This window comes from Pelobates fuscus, chromosome 2 (genome assembly GCF_036172605.1).
Source record: "Pelobates fuscus isolate aPelFus1 chromosome 2, aPelFus1.pri, whole genome shotgun sequence".
NCBI classification, from domain to species: domain Eukaryota; kingdom Metazoa; phylum Chordata; class Amphibia; order Anura; family Pelobatidae; genus Pelobates; species Pelobates fuscus.
The window spans coordinates 355,693,673-355,712,138 of NC_086318.1; the positions used below are offsets into that span (position 1 = coordinate 355,693,673).

The window sequence follows — 18,466 nt, forward strand, 5'->3', positions numbered from 1 at the left end:
TGACCCTTGCCTAGCACCTGTCTTCTCTTCATCCACACTCAACAGGGCTGAAAGAACATTTGTGGTGGCTTTTTCAAAATTCCATGGTGTTCATTAGTAAGTGCTAGCGACCACCCAGCTATTCCTAAGGTTTGGTCTGATTGTCTCAAGCGGCAATTCACTGCCTTGATCCAGAAAATCTTTTTTTCCCAGAAATTCAATCAAACGTTACGTTCTGTTGGAAGACGTAATATAGGTCTCCAATTCTTTATTTCTTCCATTGCATTGAAGCATACAATAAATCAAAAGAAGTCAGGATAAAAAAATGATGAAAAAAAAGCTGAAAAGTTAAAATAAAAAGTGAAATTCTGGCTTAAAACTGGTCTCCAGAAAACATAGATAATAAAAATGATCAAGCCTAGGAAATGATTGTCGCTGCCTGCTTGATGTGGAAAGTAAGAGCCAAAGAAGACGGGTGCCGTGGCTGAAATTATCCTTCGTCAGAATTGGTGAAGTTCTCTATTTTTGTCAAACAAGCAAACACAGGGGAAAGCGCGAACGCAGTCCCCCACTACCATAAATTATGCAGTCGAGTTTCCCACATTTGAGGAAATCGCAGAGGTCAACTGGTACGGAGTGCAATGAACCAGCCTCACTCTGGGAGAACCACCTTAGGGATCATGGCTATTGCTCCTCTGCCAGGTAAGTATGACATGACGGGTACATTCAAAGGCACGCCCGCTGGGAAGCCTTTCCTTTAGGCTGTGGTGAAATAATAAAGCAAGTTTAAAAAAAAAAAAAAGAAGAGCAAATAAATAATCCAAATGATAGAAGGCTACAAAAGATTACCAAACCTCGTGGCTGATCGTTGTTTTCCTTAGCTACCAGTAATTTTAGTGCCTTCAGGTGGTTAGGTGTGAATAATTGAGCTGGATTCAGGGTGCGAAGGAGCAATTTGCATAAAGGCAAATGCTAGGCCAATGAGCCGAAGGATGGGAATTCGTAGCATGTAGTGAGAATAGTGTGCTGCCGGAAACAAGTGGATTCAGTGGGAGAGAAAGGTAAAAGGGAAATGCAAGGAAGCCAGCGGAAGGAATGGTGCAACAGAGCTCAGGAAGAAACGGGAGTCACGTAAGACACGCCCTAGACATGGGGCGCCATAAACTTTTTTTAAACCAATCTTTCAGTCTCCTTAGAGCCTGTCAAAAATTGCCAATGCTGACTGTATTTCAAGTCATCATGGCGGGGTATTGGGTAAAGTTTTCAATTAGCAATAATCACGCCTCGGATTGACCTCATGGGCTACGATACTGCCACTGCGCAAAGTTAACTGTTCAAGTGGGCCAGCTTTTAAGAGCTACCACGTAAGGACACTTTAAGACAGCGGTGAGAAAAAGTTCATGACCATAAGCCATTGCAAAGGATTGTGGGAGGCAATATTCTAATTAGGCCCGCTTCCTCCTACAGGGAAGCTTAAACCCCAACAAATTCCTCGGTCTTCTTATATGGCATCTTGGAATGGTTCCAAACCTATAACAGAGAGTGAGGGCAACCATATCTTGCAGCAAACCTTGTACAATTTTTTTTCTCTCTTTGGAAACGGTTTTGCCAAGATTCTACTACAGCAGCCATTAGGCAGAGTACACAATCCGCTGGTCTACGTTCGTCCCCAAAGTCACACATTTCATGACTCCATCGATAGGAATGACCCTTGCCTAGCACCTGTCTTCGCTTCATCCACACTCAACAGGGCTGAAAGAACATTTGTGGTGGCTTTTTCAAAATTCCATGGTGTTCATTAGTAAGTGCTAGCGACCACCCAGCTATTCCTAAGGTTTGGTCTGATTGTCTCAAGCGGCAATTCACTGCCTTGATCCAGAAAATCTTTTTTTCCCAGAAATTCAATCAAACGTTACGTTCTGTTGGAAGACGTAATATAGGTCTCCAATTCTTTATTTCTTCCATTGCATTGAAGCATACAATAAATCAAAAGAAGTCAGGATAAAAAAATGATGAAAAAAAAGCTGAAAAGTTAAAATAAAAAGTGAAATTCTGGCTTAAAACTGGTCTCCAGAAAACATAGATAATAAAAATGATCAAGCCTAGGAAATGATTGTCGCTGCCTGCTTGATGCGGAAAGTAAGAGCCAAAGAAGACGGGTGCCGTGGCTGAAATTATCCTTCGTCAGAATTGGTGAAGTTCTCTATTTTTGTCAAACAAGCAAACACAGGGGAAAGCGCGAACGCAGTCCCCCACTGCCATAAATTATGCAGTCGAGTTTCCCACATTTGAGGAAATCGCAGAGGTCAACTGGTACGGAGTGCAATGAACCAGCCTCACTCTGGGAGAGCCACCTTAGGGATCATGGCTATTGCTCCCCTGCCAGGTAAGTATGACATGATGGGTACATTCAAAGGCACGCCCGCTGGGAAGCCTTTCCTTTAGGCTGTGGTGAAATAATAAAGCAAGTTAAAAAAAAAAAAAAGCAAATAAATAATCCAAATGATAGAAGGCTACAAAAGATTACCAAACCTCGTGGCTGATCGTTGTTTTCCTTAGCTACCAGTAATTTTAGTGCCTTCAGGTGGTTAGGTGTGAATAATTGAGCTGGATTCAGGGTGCGAAGGAGCAATTTGCATAAAGGCAAATGCTAGGCCAATGAGCCGAAGGATGGGAATTCGTAGCATGTAGTGAGAATAGTGTGCTGCCGGAAACAAGTGAATTCAGTGGGAGAGAAAGGTAAAAGGGAAATGCTAAGAAGCCAGCGGAAGGAATGGTGCAACAGAGCTCAGGAAGAAACGGGAGTCACGTAAGACACGCCCTAGACATGGGGCGCCATAAACTTTTATTAAACCAATCTTTCAGTCTCCTTAGAGCCTGTCAAAAATTGCCAATGCTGACTGTATTTCAAGTCATCATGGCGGGGTATTGGGTAAAGTTTTCAATTAGCAATAATCACGCCTCGGATTGACCTCATGGGCTACGATACTGCCACTGCGCAAAGCTAGCTGTTCAAGTGGGCCAGCTTTTAAGAGCTACCACGTAAGGACACTTTAAGACAGCGGTGAGAAAAAGTTCATGACCATAAGCCATTGCAAAGGATTATGGGAGGCAATATTCTAATTAGGCCCGCTTCCTCCTACAGGGAAGCTTAAACCCCAACAAATTCCTCGGTCTTCTTATATGGCATCTTGGAATGGTTCCAAACCTATAACAGAGAGTGAGGGCAACCATATCTTGCAGCAAACCTTGTACAATTTTTTTTCTCTCTTTGGAAACAGTTTTGCCAAGATTCTACTACAGCAGCCATTAGGCAGAGTACACAATCCGCTGGTCTACGTTCGTCCCCAAAGTCACACATTTCATGACTCCATCGATAGGAATGACCCTTGCCTAGCACCTGTCTTCTCTTCATCCACACTCAACAGGGCTGAAAGAACATTTGTGGTGGCTTTTTCAAAATTCCATGGTGTTCATTAGTAAGTGCTAGCGACCACCCAGCTATTCCTAAGGTTTGGTCTGATTGTCTCAAGCGGCAATTCACTGCCTTGATCCAGAAAATCTTTTTTTCCCAGAAATTCAATCAAACGTTACGTTCTGTTGGAAGACGTAATATAGGTCTCCAATTCTTTATTTCTTCCATTGCATTGAAGCATACAATAAATCAAAAGAAGTCAGGATAAAAAAATGATGAAAAAAAAGCTGAAAAGTTAAAATAAAAAGTGAAATTCTGGCTTAAAACTGGTCTCCAGAAAACATAGATAATAAAAATGATCAAGCCTAGGAAATGATTGTCGCTGCCTGCTTGATGTGGAAAGTAAGAGCCAAAGAAGACGGGTGCCGTGGCTGAAATTATCCTTCGTCAGAATTGGTGAAGTTCTCTATTTTTGTCAAACAAGCAAACACAGGGGAAAGCGCGAACGCAGTCCCCCACTACCATAAATTATGCAGTCGAGTTTCCCACATTTGAGGAAATCGCAGAGGTCAACTGGTACGGAGTGCAATGAACCAGCCTCACTCTGGGAGAACCACCTTAGGGATCATGGCTATTGCTCCTCTGCCAGGTAAGTATGACATGACGGGTACATTCAAAGGCACGCCCGCTGGGAAGCCTTTCCTTTAGGCTGTGGTGAAATAATAAAGCAAGTTTAAAAAAAAAAAAAAGAAGAGCAAATAAATAATCCAAATGATAGAAGGCTACAAAAGATTACCAAACCTCGTGGCTGATCGTTGTTTTCCTTAGCTACCAGTAATTTTAGTGCCTTCAGGTGGTTAGGTGTGAATAATTGAGCTGGATTCAGGGTGCGAAGGAGCAATTTGCATAAAGGCAAATGCTAGGCCAATGAGCCGAAGGATGGGAATTCGTAGCATGTAGTGAGAATAGTGTGCTGCCGGAAACAAGTGGATTCAGTGGGAGAGAAAGGTAAAAGGGAAATGCAAGGAAGCCAGCGGAAGGAATGGTGCAACAGAGCTCAGGAAGAAACGGGAGTCACGTAAGACACGCCCTAGACATGGGGCGCCATAAACTTTTTTTAAACCAATCTTTCAGTCTCCTTAGAGCCTGTCAAAAATTGCCAATGCTGACTGTATTTCAAGTCATCATGGCGGGGTATTGGGTAAAGTTTTCAATTAGCAATAATCACGCCTCGGATTGACCTCATGGGCTACGATACTGCCACTGCGCAAAGTTAACTGTTCAAGTGGGCCAGCTTTTAAGAGCTACCACGTAAGGACACTTTAAGACAGCGGTGAGAAAAAGTTCATGACCATAAGCCATTGCAAAGGATTGTGGGAGGCAATATTCTAATTAGGCCCGCTTCCTCCTACAGGGAAGCTTAAACCCCAACAAATTCCTCGGTCTTCTTATATGGCATCTTGGAATGGTTCCAAACCTATAACAGAGAGTGAGGGCAACCATATCTTGCAGCAAACCTTGTACAATTTTTTTTCTCTCTTTGGAAACGGTTTTGCCAAGATTCTACTACAGCAGCCATTAGGCAGAGTACACAATCCGCTGGTCTACGTTCGTCCCCAAAGTCACACATTTCATGACTCCATCGATAGGAATGACCCTTGCCTAGCACCTGTCTTCGCTTCATCCACACTCAACAGGGCTGAAAGAACATTTGTGGTGGCTTTTTCAAAATTCCATGGTGTTCATTAGTAAGTGCTAGCGACCACCCAGCTATTCCTAAGGTTTGGTCTGATTGTCTCAAGCGGCAATTCACTGCCTTGATCCAGAAAATCTTTTTTTCCCAGAAATTCAATCAAACGTTACGTTCTGTTGGAAGACGTAATATAGGTCTCCAATTCTTTATTTCTTCCATTGCATTGAAGCATACAATAAATCAAAAGAAGTCAGGATAAAAAAATGATGAAAAAAAAGCTGAAAAGTTAAAATAAAAAGTGAAATTCTGGCTTAAAACTGGTCTCCAGAAAACATAGATAATAAAAATGATCAAGCCTAGGAAATGATTGTCGCTGCCTGCTTGATGCGGAAAGTAAGAGCCAAAGAAGACGGGTGCCGTGGCTGAAATTATCCTTCGTCAGAATTGGTGAAGTTCTCTATTTTTGTCAAACAAGCAAACACAGGGGAAAGCGCGAACGCAGTCCCCCACTACCATAAATTATGCAGTCGATTTTCCCACATTTGAGGAAATCGCAGAGGTCAACTGGTACGGAGTGCAATGAACCAGCCTCATTCTGGGAGAGCCACCTTAGGGATCATGGCTATTGCTCCCCTGCCAAATAAGTATGACATGACGGGTACATTCAAAGGCACGCCCGCTGGGAAGCCTTTCCTTTAGGCTGTGGTGAAATAATAAAGCAAGTTAAAAAAAAAAAAAAGCAAATAAATAATCCAAATGATAGAAGGCTACAAAAGATTACCAAACCTCATGGCTGATCGTTGTTTTCCTTAGCTACCAGTAATTTTAGTGCCTTCAGGTGGTTAGGTGTGAATAATTGAGCTGGATTCAGGGTGCGAAGGAGCAATTTGCATAAAGGCAAATGCTAGGCCAATGAGCCGAAGGATGGGAATTCGTAGCATGTAGTGAGAATAGTGTGCTGCCGGAAACAAGTGAATTCAGTGGGAGAGAAAGGTAAAATGGAAATGCTAAGAAGCCAGCGGAAGGAATGGTGCAACAGAGCTAAGGAAGAAACGGGAGTCACGTAAGAAACGCCCTAGACATGGGGCGCCATAAACTTTTATTAAACCAATCTTTCAGTCTCCTTAGAGCCTGTCAAAAATTGCCAATGCTGACTGTATTTCAAGTCATCATGGCGGGGTATTGGGTAAAGTTTTCAATTAGCAATAATCACGCCTCGGATTGACCTCATGGGCTACGATACTGCCACTGCGAAAAGCTAGCTGTTCTAGTGGGCCAGCTTTTAAGAGCTACCACGTAAGGACACTTTAAGACAGCGGTGAGAAAAAGTTCATGACCATAAGCCATTGCAAAGGATTATGGGAGGCAATATTCTAATTAGGCCCGCTTCCTCCTACAGGGAAGCTTAAACCCCAACAAATTCCTCGGTCTTCTTATATGGCATCTTGGAATGGTTCCAAACCTATAACAGAGAGTGAGGGCAACCATATCTTGCAGCAAACCTTGTACAATTTTTTTTCTCTCTTTGGAAACAGTTTTGCCAAGATTCTACTACAGCAGCCATTAGGCAGAGTACACAATCCGCTGGTCTACGTTCGTCCCCAAAGTCACACATTTCATGACTCCATCGATAGGAATGACCCTTGCCTAGCACCTGTCTTCTCTTCATCCACACTCAACAGGGCTGAAAGAACATTTGTGGTGGCTTTTTCAAAATTCCATGGTGTTCATTAGTAAGTGCTAGCGACCACCCAGCTATTCCTAAGGTTTGGTCTGATTGTCTCAAGCGGCAATTCACTGCCTTGATCCAGAAAATCTTTTTTTCCCAGAAATTCAATCAAACGTTACGTTCTGTTGGAAGACGTAATATAGGTCTCCAATTCTTTATTTCTTCCATTGCATTGAAGCATACAATAAATCAAAAGAAGTCAGGATAAAAAAATGATGAAAAAAAAGCTGAAAAGTTAAAATAAAAAGTGAAATTCTGGCTTAAAACTGGTCTCCAGAAAACATAGATAATAAAAATGATCAAGCCTAGGAAATGATTGTCGCTGCCTGCTTGATGCGGAAAGTAAGAGCCAAAGAAGACGGGTGCCGTGGCTGAAATTATCCTTCGTCAGAATTGGTGAAGTTCTCTATTTTTGTCAAACAAGCAAACACAGGGGAAAGCGCGAACGCAGTCCCCCACTACCATAAATTATGCAGTCGAGTTTCCCACATTTGAGGAAATCGCAGAGTTCAACTGGTACGGAGTGCAATGAACCAGCCTCACTCTGGGAGAGCCACCTTAGGGATCATGGCTATTGCTCCCCTGCCAGGTAAGTATGACATGACGGGTACATTCAAAGGCACGCCCGCTGGGAAGCCTTTCCTTTAGGCTGTGGTGAAATAATAAAGCAAGTTAAAAAAAAAAAAAAAAGAAGAGGAAATAAATAATCCAAATGATAGAAGGCTACAAAAGATTACCAAACCTCGTGGCTGATCGTTGTTTTCCTTAGCTACCAGTAATTTTAGTGCCTTCAGGTGGTTAGGTGTGAATAATTGAGCTGGATTCAGGGTGCGAAGGAGCAATTTGCATAAAGGCAAATGCTAGGCCAATGAGCCGAAGGATGGGAATTTGTAGCATGTAGTGAGAATAGTGTGCTGCCGGAAACAAGTGGATTCAGTTGGAGAGAAAGGTAAAAGGGAAATGCAAGGAAGCCAGCGGAAGGAATGGTGCAACAGAGCTCAGGAAGAAACGGGAGTCACGTAAGACACGCCCTAGACATGGGGCGCCATAAACTTTTTTTAAACCAATCTTTCAGTCTCCTTAGAGCCTGTCAAAAATTGCCAATGCTGACTGTATTTCAAGTCATCATGGCGGGGTATTGGGTAAAGTTTTCAATTAGCAATAATCACGCCTCGGATTGACCTCATGGGCTACGATACTGCCACTGCGCAAAGATAACTGTTCAAGTGGGCCAGCTTTTAAGAGCTACCACGTAAGGACACTTTAAGACAGTGGTGAGAAAAAGTTCATGACCATAAGCCATTGCAAAGGATTGTGGGAGGCAATATTCTAATTAGGCCCGCTTCCTCCTACAGGGAAGCTTAAACCCCAACAAATTCCTCGGTCTTCTTATATGGCATCTTGGAATGGTTCCAAACCTATAACAGAGAGTGAGGGCAACCATATCTTGCAGCAAACCTTGTACAATTTTTTTTCTCTCTTTGGAAACGGTTTTGCCAAGATTCTACTACAGCAGCCATTAGGCAGAGTACACAATCCGCTGGTCTACGTTCGTCCCCAAAGTCACACATTTCATGACTCCATCGATAGGAATGACCCTTGCCTAGCACCTGTCTTCTCTTCATCCACACTCAACAGGGCTGAAAGAACATTTGTGGTGGCTTTTTCAAAATTCCATGGTGTTCATTAGTAAGTGCTAGCGACCACCCAGCTATTCCTAAGGTTTGGTCTGATTGTCTCAAGCGGCAATTCACTGCCTTGATCCAGAAAATTTTTTTTTCCCAGAAATTCAATCAAACGTTACGTTCTGTTGGAAGACGTAATATAGGTCTCCAATTCTTTATTTCTTCCATTGCATTGAAGCATACAATAAATCAAAAGAAGTCAGGATAAAAAAAATGATGAAAAAAAAGCTGAAAAGTTAAAATAAAAAGTGAAATTCTGGCTTAAAACTGGTCTCCAGAAAACATAGATAATAAAAATGATCAAGCCTAGGAAATGATTGTCGCTGCCTGCTTGATGCGGAAAGTAAGAGCCAAAGAAAACGGGTGCCGTGGCTGAAATTATCCTTCGTCAGAATTGGTGAAGTTCTCTATTTTTGTCAAACAAGCAAACACAGGCGAAAGCGCGAACGCAGTCCCCCACTACCATAAATTATGCAGTCGAGTTTCCCACATTTGAGGAAATCGCAGAGGTCAACTGGTACGGAGTGCAATGAACCAGCCTCACTCTGGGAGAGCCACCTTAGGGATCATGGCTATTGCTCCCCTGCCAGGTAAGTATGACATGACGGGTACATTCAAAGGCACGCCCGCTGGGAAGCCTTTCCTTTAGGCTGTGGTGAAATAATAAAGCAAGTTAAAAAAAAAAAAAAAAAAGAAGAGCAAATAAATAATCCAAATGATAGAAGGCTACAAAAGATTACCAAACCTCGTGGCTGATCGTTGTTTTCCTTAGCTACCAGTAATTTTAGTGCCTTCAGGTGGTTAGGTGTGAATAATTGAGCTAGATTCAGGGTGCGAAGGAGCAATTTGCATAAAGGCAAATGCTAGGCCAATGAGCCGAAGGATGGGAATTCATAGCATGTAGTGAGAATAGTGTGCTGCCGGAAACAAGTGAATTCAGTTAGAGAGAAAGGTAAAAGGGAAATGCTAAGAAGCCAGCGGAAGGAATGGTGCAACAGAGCTCAGGAAGAAACGGGAGTCACGTAAGACACGCCCTAGACATGGGGCGCCATAAACTTTTATTAAACCAATCTTTCAGTCTCCTTAGAGCCTGTCAAAAATTGCCAATGCTGACTGTATTTCAAGTCATCATGGCGGGGTATTGGGTAAAGTTTTCAATTAGCAATAATCACGCCTCGGATTGACCTCATGGGCTACGATACTGCCACTGCGCAAAGCTAGCTGTTCAAATGGGCCAGCTTTTAAGAGCTACCACGTAAGGACACTTTAAGACAGCGGTGAGAAAAAGTTCATGACCATAAGCCATTGCAAAGGATTATGGGAGGCAATATTCTAATTAGGCCCGCTTCCTCCTACAGGGAAGCTTAAACCCCAACAAATTCCTCGGTCTTCTTATATGGCATCTTGGAATGGTTCCAAACCTATAACAGAGAGTGAGGGCAACCATATCTTGCAGCAAACCTTGTACAATTTTTTTTCTCTCTTTGGAAACAGTTTTGCCAAGATTCTACTACAGCAGCCATTAGGCAGAGTACACAATCCGCTGGTCTACGTTCGTCCCCAAAGTCACACATTTCATGACTCCATCGATAGGAATGACCCTTGCCTAGCACCTGTCTTCTCTTCATCCACACTCAACAGGGCTGAAAGAACATTTGTGGTGGCTTTTTCAAAATTCCATGGTGTTCATTAGTAAGTGCTAGCGACCACCCAGCTATTCCTAAGGTTTGGTCTGATTGTCTCAAGCGGCAATTCACTGCCTTGATCCAGAAAATCTTTTTTTCCCAGAAATTCAATCAAACGTTACGTTCTGTTGGAAGACGTAATATAGGTCTCCAATTCTTTATTTCTTCCATTGCATTGAAGCATACAATAAATCAAAAGAAGTCAGGATAAAAAAATGATGAAAAAAAAGCTGAAAAGTTAAAATAAAAAGTGAAATTCTGGCTTAAAACTGGTCTCCAGAAAACATAGATAATAAAAATGATCAAGCCTAGGAAATGATTGTCGCTGCCTGCTTGATGCGGAAAGTAAGAGCCAAAGAAGACGGGTGCCGTGGCTGAAATTATCCTTCGTCAGAATTGGTGAAGTTCTCTATTTTTGTCAAACAAGCAAACACAGGGGAAAGCGCGAACGCAGTCCCCCACTGCCATAAATTATGCAGTCGAGTTTCCCACATTTGAGGAAATCGCAGAGGTCAACTGGTACGGAGTGCAATGAACCAGCCTCACTCTGGGAGAGCCACCTTAGGGATCATGGCTATTGCTCCCCTGCCAGGTAAGTATGACATGATGGGTACATTCAAAGGCACGCCCGCTGGGAAGCCTTTCCTTTAGGCTGTGGTGAAATAATAAAGCAAGTTAAAAAAAAAAAAAAGCAAATAAATAATCCAAATGATAGAAGGCTACAAAAGATTACCAAACCTCGTGGCTGATCGTTGTTTTCCTTAGCTACCAGTAATTTTAGTGCCTTCAGGTGGTTAGGTGTGAATAATTGAGCTGGATTCAGGGTGCGAAGGAGCAATTTGCATAAAGGCAAATGCTAGGCCAATGAGCCGAAGGATGGGAATTCGTAGCATGTAGTGAGAATAGTGTGCTGCCGGAAACAAGTGAATTCAGTGGGAGAGAAAGGTAAAAGGGAAATGCTAAGAAGCCAGCGGAAGGAATGGTGCAACAGAGCTCAGGAAGAAACGGGAGTCACGTAAGACACGCCCTAGACATGGGGCGCCATAAACTTTTATTAAACCAATCTTTCAGTCTCCTTAGAGCCTGTCAAAAATTGCCAATGCTGACTGTATTTCAAGTCATCATGGCGGGGTATTGGGTAAAGTTTTCAATTAGCAATAATCACGCCTCGGATTGACCTCATGGGCTACGATACTGCCACTGCGCAAAGCTAGCTGTTCAAGTGGGCCAGCTTTTAAGAGCTACCACGTAAGGACACTTTAAGACAGCGGTGAGAAAAAGTTCATGACCATAAGCCATTGCAAAGGATTATGGGAGGCAATATTCTAATTAGGCCCGCTTCCTCCTACAGGGAAGCTTAAACCCCAACAAATTCCTCGGTCTTCTTATATGGCATCTTGGAATGGTTCCAAACCTATAACAGAGAGTGAGGGCAACCATATCTTGCAGCAAACCTTGTACAATTTTTTTTCTCTCTTTGGAAACAGTTTTGCCAAGATTCTACTACAGCAGCCATTAGGCAGAGTACACAATCCGCTGGTCTACGTTCGTCCCCAAAGTCACACATTTCATGACTCCATCGATAGGAATGACCCTTGCCTAGCACCTGTCTTCTCTTCATCCACACTCAACAGGGCTGAAAGAACATTTGTGGTGGCTTTTTCAAAATTCCATGGTGTTCATTAGTAAGTGCTAGCGACCACCCAGCTATTCCTAAGGTTTGGTCTGATTGTCTCAAGCGGCAATTCACTGCCTTGATCCAGAAAATCTTTTTTTCCCAGAAATTCAATCAAACGTTACGTTCTGTTGGAAGACGTAATATAGGTCTCCAATTCTTTATTTCTTCCATTGCATTGAAGCATACAATAAATCAAAAGAAGTCAGGATAAAAAAATGATGAAAAAAAAGCTGAAAAGTTAAAATAAAAAGTGAAATTCTGGCTTAAAACTGGTCTCCAGAAAACATAGATAATAAAAATGATCAAGCCTAGGAAATGATTGTCGCTGCCTGCTTGATGTGGAAAGTAAGAGCCAAAGAAGACGGGTGCCGTGGCTGAAATTATCCTTCGTCAGAATTGGTGAAGTTCTCTATTTTTGTCAAACAAGCAAACACAGGGGAAAGCGCGAACGCAGTCCCCCACTACCATAAATTATGCAGTCGAGTTTCCCACATTTGAGGAAATCGCAGAGGTCAACTGGTACGGAGTGCAATGAACCAGCCTCACTCTGGGAGAACCACCTTAGGGATCATGGCTATTGCTCCCCTGCCAGGTAAGTATGACATGACGGGTACATTCAAAGGCACGCCCGCTGGGAAGCCTTTCCTTTAGGCTGTGGTGAAATAATAAAGCAAGTTTAAAAAAAAAAAAAAGAAGAGCAAATAAATAATCCAAATGATAGAAGGCTACAAAAGATTACCAAACCTCGTGGCTGATCGTTGTTTTCCTTAGCTACCAGTAATTTTAGTGCCTTCAGGTGGTTAGGTGTGAATAATTGAGCTGGATTCAGGGTGCGAAGGAGCAATTTGCATAAAGGCAAATGCTAGGCCAATGAGCCGAAGGATGGGAATTCGTAGCATGTAGTGAGAATAGTGTGCTGCCGGAAACAAGTGGATTCAGTGGGAGAGAAAGGTAAAAGGGAAATGCAAGGAAGCCAGCGGAAGGAATGGTGCAACAGAGCTCAGGAAGAAACGGGAGTCACGTAAGACACGCCCTAGACATGGGGCGCCATAAACTTTTTTTAAACCAATCTTTCAGTCTCCTTAGAGCCTGTCAAAAATTGCCAATGCTGACTGTATTTCAAGTCATCATGGCGGGGTATTGGGTAAAGTTTTCAATTAGCAATAATCACGCCTCGGATTGACCTCATGGGCTACGATACTGCCACTGCGCAAAGTTAACTGTTCAAGTGGGCCAGCTTTTAAGAGCTACCACGTAAGGACACTTTAAGACAGCGGTGAGAAAAAGTTCATGACCATAAGCCATTGCAAAGGATTGTGGGAGGCAATATTCTAATTAGGCCCGCTTCCTCCTACAGGGAAGCTTAAACCCCAACAAATTCCTCGGTCTTCTTATATGGCATCTTGGAATGGTTCCAAACCTATAACAGAGAGTGAGGGCAACCATATCTTGCAGCAAACCTTGTACAATTTTTTTTCTCTCTTTGGAAACGGTTTTGCCAAGATTCTACTACAGCAGCCATTAGGCAGAGTACACAATCCGCTGGTCTACGTTCGTCCCCAAAGTCACACATTTCATGACTCCATCGATAGGAATGACCCTTGCCTAGCACCTGTCTTCGCTTCATCCACACTCAACAGGGCTGAAAGAACATTTGTGGTGGCTTTTTCAAAATTCCATGGTGTTCATTAGTAAGTGCTAGCGACCACCCAGCTATTCCTAAGGTTTGGTCTGATTGTCTCAAGCGGCAATTCACTGCCTTGATCCAGAAAATCTTTTTTTCCCAGAAATTCAATCAAACGTTACGTTCTGTTGGAAGACGTAATATAGGTCTCCAATTCTTTATTTCTTCCATTGCATTGAAGCATACAATAAATCAAAAGAAGTCAGGATAAAAAAATGATGAAAAAAAAGCTGAAAAGTTAAAATAAAAAGTGAAATTCTGGCTTAAAACTGGTCTCCAGAAAACATAGATAATAAAAATGATCAAGCCTAGGAAATGATTGTCGCTGCCTGCTTGATGCGGAAAGTAAGAGCCAAAGAAGACGGGTGCCGTGGCTGAAATTATCCTTCGTCAGAATTGGTGAAGTTCTCTATTTTTGTCAAACAAGCAAACACAGGGGAAAGCGCGAACGCAGTCCCCCACTACCATAAATTATGCAGTCGATTTTCCCACATTTGAGGAAATCGCAGAGGTCAACTGGTACGGAGTGCAATGAACCAGCCTCATTCTGGGAGAGCCACCTTAGGGATCATGGCTATTGCTCCCCTGCCAAATAAGTATGACATGACGGGTACATTCAAAGGCACGCCCGCTGGGAAGCCTTTCCTTTAGGCTGTGGTGAAATAATAAAGCAAGTTAAAAAAAAAAAAAAGCAAATAAATAATCCAAATGATAGAAGGCTACAAAAGATTACCAAACCTCATGGCTGATCGTTGTTTTCCTTAGCTACCAGTAATTTTAGTGCCTTCAGGTGGTTAGGTGTGAATAATTGAGCTGGATTCAGGGTGCGAAGGAGCAATTTGCATAAAGGCAAATGCTAGGCCAATGAGCCGAAGGATGGGAATTCGTAGCATGTAGTGAGAATAGTGTGCTGCCGGAAACAAGTGAATTCAGTGGGAGAGAAAGGTAAAATGGAAATGCTAAGAAGCCAGCGGAAGGAATGGTGCAACAGAGCTAAGGAAGAAACGGGAGTCACGTAAGAAACGCCCTAGACATGGGGCGCCATAAACTTTTATTAAACCAATCTTTCAGTCTCCTTAGAGCCTGTCAAAAATTGCCAATGCTGACTGTATTTCAAGTCATCATGGCGGGGTATTGGGTAAAGTTTTCAATTAGCAATAATCACGCCTCGGATTGACCTCATGGGCTACGATACTGCCACTGCGAAAAGCTAGCTGTTCTAGTGGGCCAGCTTTTAAGAGCTACCACGTAAGGACACTTTAAGACAGCGGTGAGAAAAAGTTCATGACCATAAGCCATTGCAAAGGATTATGGGAGGCAATATTCTAATTAGGCCCGCTTCCTCCTACAGGGAAGCTTAAACCCCAACAAATTCCTCGGTCTTCTTATATGGCATCTTGGAATGGTTCCAAACCTATAACAGAGAGTGAGGGCAACCATATCTTGCAGCAAACCTTGTACAATTTTTTTTCTCTCTTTGGAAACAGTTTTGCCAAGATTCTACTACAGCAGCCATTAGGCAGAGTACACAATCCGCTGGTCTACGTTCGTCCCCAAAGTCACACATTTCATGACTCCATCGATAGGAATGACCCTTGCCTAGCACCTGTCTTCTCTTCATCCACACTCAACAGGGCTGAAAGAACATTTGTGGTGGCTTTTTCAAAATTCCATGGTGTTCATTAGTAAGTGCTAGCGACCACCCAGCTATTCCTAAGGTTTGGTCTGATTGTCTCAAGCGGCAATTCACTGCCTTGATCCAGAAAATCTTTTTTTCCCAGAAATTCAATCAAACGTTACGTTCTGTTGGAAGACGTAATATAGGTCTCCAATTCTTTATTTCTTCCATTGCATTGAAGCATACAATAAATCAAAAGAAGTCAGGATAAAAAAATGATGAAAAAAAAGCTGAAAAGTTAAAATAAAAAGTGAAATTCTGGCTTAAAACTGGTCTCCAGAAAACATAGATAATAAAAATGATCAAGCCTAGGAAATGATTGTCGCTGCCTGCTTGATGCGGAAAGTAAGAGCCAAAGAAGACGGGTGCCGTGGCTGAAATTATCCTTCGTCAGAATTGGTGAAGTTCTCTATTTTTGTCAAACAAGCAAACACAGGGGAAAGCGCGAACGCAGTCCCCCACTACCATAAATTATGCAGTCGAGTTTCCCACATTTGAGGAAATCGCAGAGGTCAACTGGTACGGAGTGCAATGAACCAGCCTCACTCTGGGAGAGCCACCTTAGGGATCATGGCTATTGCTCCCCTGCCAGGTAAGTATGACATGACGGGTACATTCAAAGGCACGCCCGCTGGGAAGCCTTTCCTTTAGGCTGTGGTGAAATAATAAAGCAAGTTAAAAAAAAAAAAAAGCAAATAAATAATCCAAATGATAGAAGGCTACAAAAGATTACCAAACCTCGTGGCTGATCGTTGTTTTCCTTAGCTACCAGTAATTTTAGTGCCTTCAGGTGGTTAGGTGTGAATAATTGAGCTGGATTCAGGGTGCGAAGGAGCAATTTGCATAAAGGCAAATGCTAGGCCAATGAGCCGAAGGATGGGAATTCGTAGCATGTAGTGAGAATAGTGTGCTGCCGGAAACAAGTGAATTCAGTGGGAGAGAAAGGTAAAAGGGAAATGCTAAGAAGCCAGCGGAAGGAATGGTGCAACAGAGCTCAGGAAGAAACGGGAGTCACGTAAGACACGCCCTAGACATGGGGCGCCTTAAACTTTTATTAAACCAATCTTTCAGTCTCCTTAGAGCCTGTCAAAAATTGCCAATGCTGACTGTATTTCAAGTCATCATGGCGGGGTATTGGGTAAAGTTTTCAATTAGCAATAATCACGCCTCGGATTGACCTCATGGGCTACGATACTGCCACTGCGCAAAGCTAGCTGTTCAAGTGGGCCAGCTTTTAAGAGCTACCACGTAAGGACACTTTAAGACTGCGGTGAGAAAAAGTTCATGACCATAAGCCATTGCAAAGGATTGTGGGAGGCAATATTCTAATTAGGCCCGCTTCCTCCTACAGGGAAGCTTAAACCCCAACAAATTCCTCGGTCTTCTTATATGGCATCTTGGAATGGTTCCAAACCTATAACAGAGAGTGAGGGCAACCATATCTTGCAGCAAACCTTGTACAATTTTTTTTCTCTCTTTGGAAACAGTTTTGCCAAGATTCTACTACAGCAGCCATTAGGCAGAGTACACAATCCGCTGGTCTACGTTCGTCCCCAAAGTCACACATTTCATGACTCCATCGATAGGAATGACCCTTGCCTAGCACCTGTCCTCTTCATCCACACTCAACAGGGCTGAAAGAACATTTGTGGTGGCTTTTTCAAAATTCCATGGTGTTCATTAGTAAGTGCTAGCGACCACCCAGCTATTCCTAAGGTTTGGTCTGATTGTCTCAAGCGGCAATTCACTGCCTTGATCCAGAAAATCTTTTTTTCCCAGAAATTCAATCAAACGTTACGTTCTGTTGGAAGACGTAATATAGGTCTCCAATTCTTTATTTCTTCCATTGCATTGAAGCATACAATAAATCAAAAGAAGTCAGGATAAAAAAATGATGAAAAAAAAGCTGAAAAGTTAAAATAAAAAGTGAAATTCTGGCTTAAAACTGGTCTCCAGAAAACATAGATAATAAAAATGATCAAGCCTAGGAAATGATTGTCGCTGCCTGCTTGATGTGGAAAGTAAGAGCCAAAGAAGACGGGTGCCGTGGCTGAAATTATCCTTCGTCAGAATTGGTGAAGTTCTCTATTTTTGTCAAACAAGCAAACACAGGGGAAAGCGCGAACGCAGTCCCCCACTACCATAAATTATGCAGTCGAGTTTCCCACATTTGAGGAAATCGCAGAGGTCAACTGGTACGGAGTGCAATGAACCAGCCTCACTCTGGGAGAGCCACCTTAGGGATCATGGCTATTGCTCTCCTGCCAGGTAAGTATGACATGACGGGTACATTCAAAGGCACGCCCGCTGGGAAGCCTTTCCTTTAGGCTGTGGTGAAATAATAAAGCAAGTTAAAAAAAAAAAAAAAAGCAAATAAATAATCCAAATGATAGAAGGCTACAAAAGATTACCAAACCTCGTGGCTGATCGTTGTTTTCCTTAGCTACCAGTAATTTTAGTGCCTTCAGGTGGTTAGGTGTGAATAATTGAGCTGGATTCAGGGTGCGAAGGAGCAATTTGCATAAAGGCAAATGCTAGACCAATGAGCCGAAGGATGGGAATTCGTAGCATGGAGTGAGAATAGTGTGCTGCCGGAAACAAGTGGATTCAGTGGGAGAGAAAGGTAAAAGGGAAATGCTAAGAAGCCAGCGGAAGGAATGGTGCAACAGAGCTCAGGAAGAAACGGGAATCACGTAAGACACGCCCTAGACATGGGGCGCCATAAACTTTTTTAAACCAATCTTTCAGTCTCCTTAGAGCCTGTCAAAAATTGCCAATGCTGACTGTATTTCAAGTCATCATGGCGGGGTATTGGGTAAAGTTTTCAATTAGCAATAATCACGCCTCGGATTGACCTCATGTGCTACGATACTGCCACTGCGCAAAGTTAACTGTTCAAGTGGGCCAGCTTTTAAGAGCTACCACGTAAGGACACTTTAAGACAGCGGTGAGAAAAAGTTCATGACCATAAGCCATTGCAAAGGATTGTGGGAGGCAATATTCTAATTAGGCCTGCTTCCTCCTACAGGGAAGCTTAAACCCCAACAAATTCCTTGGTCTTCTTATATGGCATCTTGGAATGGTTCCAAACCTATAACAGAGAGTGAGGGCAACCATATCTTGCAGCAAACCTTGTACAATTTTTTTTCTCTCTTTGGAAACAGTTTTGCCAAGATTCTACTACAGCAGCCATTAGGCAGAGTACACAATCCGCTGGTCTACGTTCGTCCCCAAAGTCAC

General features: G+C 42.8%; 22 non-coding genes across 22 annotated transcripts; all 22 read right to left on the minus strand.

The window, feature by feature from the left end:
• Positions 1-522: 522 nt before the first annotated feature.
• On the minus strand, positions 523-689 carry LOC134590733 (U1 spliceosomal RNA). Its single transcript, XR_010087614.1, has one exon. It is a non-coding gene; the product is annotated as a U1 spliceosomal RNA (small nuclear RNA).
• Positions 690-1,166: 477 nt separating this feature from the next.
• Positions 1,167-1,307, minus strand: LOC134593018 (U4 spliceosomal RNA). The gene has a single exon (XR_010089561.1). It is a non-coding gene; the product is annotated as a U4 spliceosomal RNA (small nuclear RNA).
• An 899-nt stretch (positions 1,308-2,206) lies between these two features.
• LOC134590303 (U1 spliceosomal RNA) lies at positions 2,207-2,373 on the minus strand. Its single transcript, XR_010087247.1, has one exon. It is a non-coding gene; the product is annotated as a U1 spliceosomal RNA (small nuclear RNA).
• Positions 2,374-2,844: 471 nt separating this feature from the next.
• LOC134592610 (U4 spliceosomal RNA) lies at positions 2,845-2,985 on the minus strand. Its single transcript, XR_010089213.1, has one exon. It is a non-coding gene; the product is annotated as a U4 spliceosomal RNA (small nuclear RNA).
• An 899-nt stretch (positions 2,986-3,884) lies between these two features.
• LOC134590734 (U1 spliceosomal RNA) lies at positions 3,885-4,051 on the minus strand. Its single transcript, XR_010087615.1, has one exon. It is a non-coding gene; the product is annotated as a U1 spliceosomal RNA (small nuclear RNA).
• Positions 4,052-4,528: 477 nt separating this feature from the next.
• Positions 4,529-4,669, minus strand: LOC134593020 (U4 spliceosomal RNA). The gene has a single exon (XR_010089562.1). It is a non-coding gene; the product is annotated as a U4 spliceosomal RNA (small nuclear RNA).
• Positions 4,670-5,568: 899 nt separating this feature from the next.
• Positions 5,569-5,735, minus strand: LOC134591416 (U1 spliceosomal RNA). Its single transcript, XR_010088198.1, has one exon. It is a non-coding gene; the product is annotated as a U1 spliceosomal RNA (small nuclear RNA).
• A 471-nt stretch (positions 5,736-6,206) lies between these two features.
• On the minus strand, positions 6,207-6,347 carry LOC134593461 (U4 spliceosomal RNA). Its single transcript, XR_010089940.1, has one exon. It is a non-coding gene; the product is annotated as a U4 spliceosomal RNA (small nuclear RNA).
• Positions 6,348-7,246: 899 nt separating this feature from the next.
• Positions 7,247-7,413, minus strand: LOC134590502 (U1 spliceosomal RNA). Its single transcript, XR_010087416.1, has one exon. It is a non-coding gene; the product is annotated as a U1 spliceosomal RNA (small nuclear RNA).
• A 478-nt stretch (positions 7,414-7,891) lies between these two features.
• Positions 7,892-8,032, minus strand: LOC134591958 (U4 spliceosomal RNA). The gene has a single exon (XR_010088652.1). It is a non-coding gene; the product is annotated as a U4 spliceosomal RNA (small nuclear RNA).
• A 900-nt stretch (positions 8,033-8,932) lies between these two features.
• LOC134591209 (U1 spliceosomal RNA) lies at positions 8,933-9,099 on the minus strand. The gene has a single exon (XR_010088020.1). It is a non-coding gene; the product is annotated as a U1 spliceosomal RNA (small nuclear RNA).
• A 480-nt stretch (positions 9,100-9,579) lies between these two features.
• LOC134592611 (U4 spliceosomal RNA) lies at positions 9,580-9,720 on the minus strand. Its single transcript, XR_010089214.1, has one exon. It is a non-coding gene; the product is annotated as a U4 spliceosomal RNA (small nuclear RNA).
• An 899-nt stretch (positions 9,721-10,619) lies between these two features.
• Positions 10,620-10,786, minus strand: LOC134590305 (U1 spliceosomal RNA). The gene has a single exon (XR_010087248.1). It is a non-coding gene; the product is annotated as a U1 spliceosomal RNA (small nuclear RNA).
• A 471-nt stretch (positions 10,787-11,257) lies between these two features.
• Positions 11,258-11,398, minus strand: LOC134592612 (U4 spliceosomal RNA). Its single transcript, XR_010089215.1, has one exon. It is a non-coding gene; the product is annotated as a U4 spliceosomal RNA (small nuclear RNA).
• Positions 11,399-12,297: 899 nt separating this feature from the next.
• LOC134590364 (U1 spliceosomal RNA) lies at positions 12,298-12,464 on the minus strand. Its single transcript, XR_010087299.1, has one exon. It is a non-coding gene; the product is annotated as a U1 spliceosomal RNA (small nuclear RNA).
• Positions 12,465-12,941: 477 nt separating this feature from the next.
• LOC134593021 (U4 spliceosomal RNA) lies at positions 12,942-13,082 on the minus strand. Its single transcript, XR_010089563.1, has one exon. It is a non-coding gene; the product is annotated as a U4 spliceosomal RNA (small nuclear RNA).
• An 899-nt stretch (positions 13,083-13,981) lies between these two features.
• LOC134591417 (U1 spliceosomal RNA) lies at positions 13,982-14,148 on the minus strand. The gene has a single exon (XR_010088199.1). It is a non-coding gene; the product is annotated as a U1 spliceosomal RNA (small nuclear RNA).
• A 471-nt stretch (positions 14,149-14,619) lies between these two features.
• On the minus strand, positions 14,620-14,760 carry LOC134593462 (U4 spliceosomal RNA). The gene has a single exon (XR_010089941.1). It is a non-coding gene; the product is annotated as a U4 spliceosomal RNA (small nuclear RNA).
• Positions 14,761-15,659: 899 nt separating this feature from the next.
• LOC134590156 (U1 spliceosomal RNA) lies at positions 15,660-15,826 on the minus strand. Its single transcript, XR_010087122.1, has one exon. It is a non-coding gene; the product is annotated as a U1 spliceosomal RNA (small nuclear RNA).
• Positions 15,827-16,297: 471 nt separating this feature from the next.
• Positions 16,298-16,438, minus strand: LOC134592614 (U4 spliceosomal RNA). Its single transcript, XR_010089216.1, has one exon. It is a non-coding gene; the product is annotated as a U4 spliceosomal RNA (small nuclear RNA).
• An 897-nt stretch (positions 16,439-17,335) lies between these two features.
• Positions 17,336-17,502, minus strand: LOC134591020 (U1 spliceosomal RNA). Its single transcript, XR_010087860.1, has one exon. It is a non-coding gene; the product is annotated as a U1 spliceosomal RNA (small nuclear RNA).
• Positions 17,503-17,974: 472 nt separating this feature from the next.
• LOC134593812 (U4 spliceosomal RNA) lies at positions 17,975-18,115 on the minus strand. Its single transcript, XR_010090239.1, has one exon. It is a non-coding gene; the product is annotated as a U4 spliceosomal RNA (small nuclear RNA).
• Between the last annotated feature and the right edge of the window lie 351 nt (positions 18,116-18,466).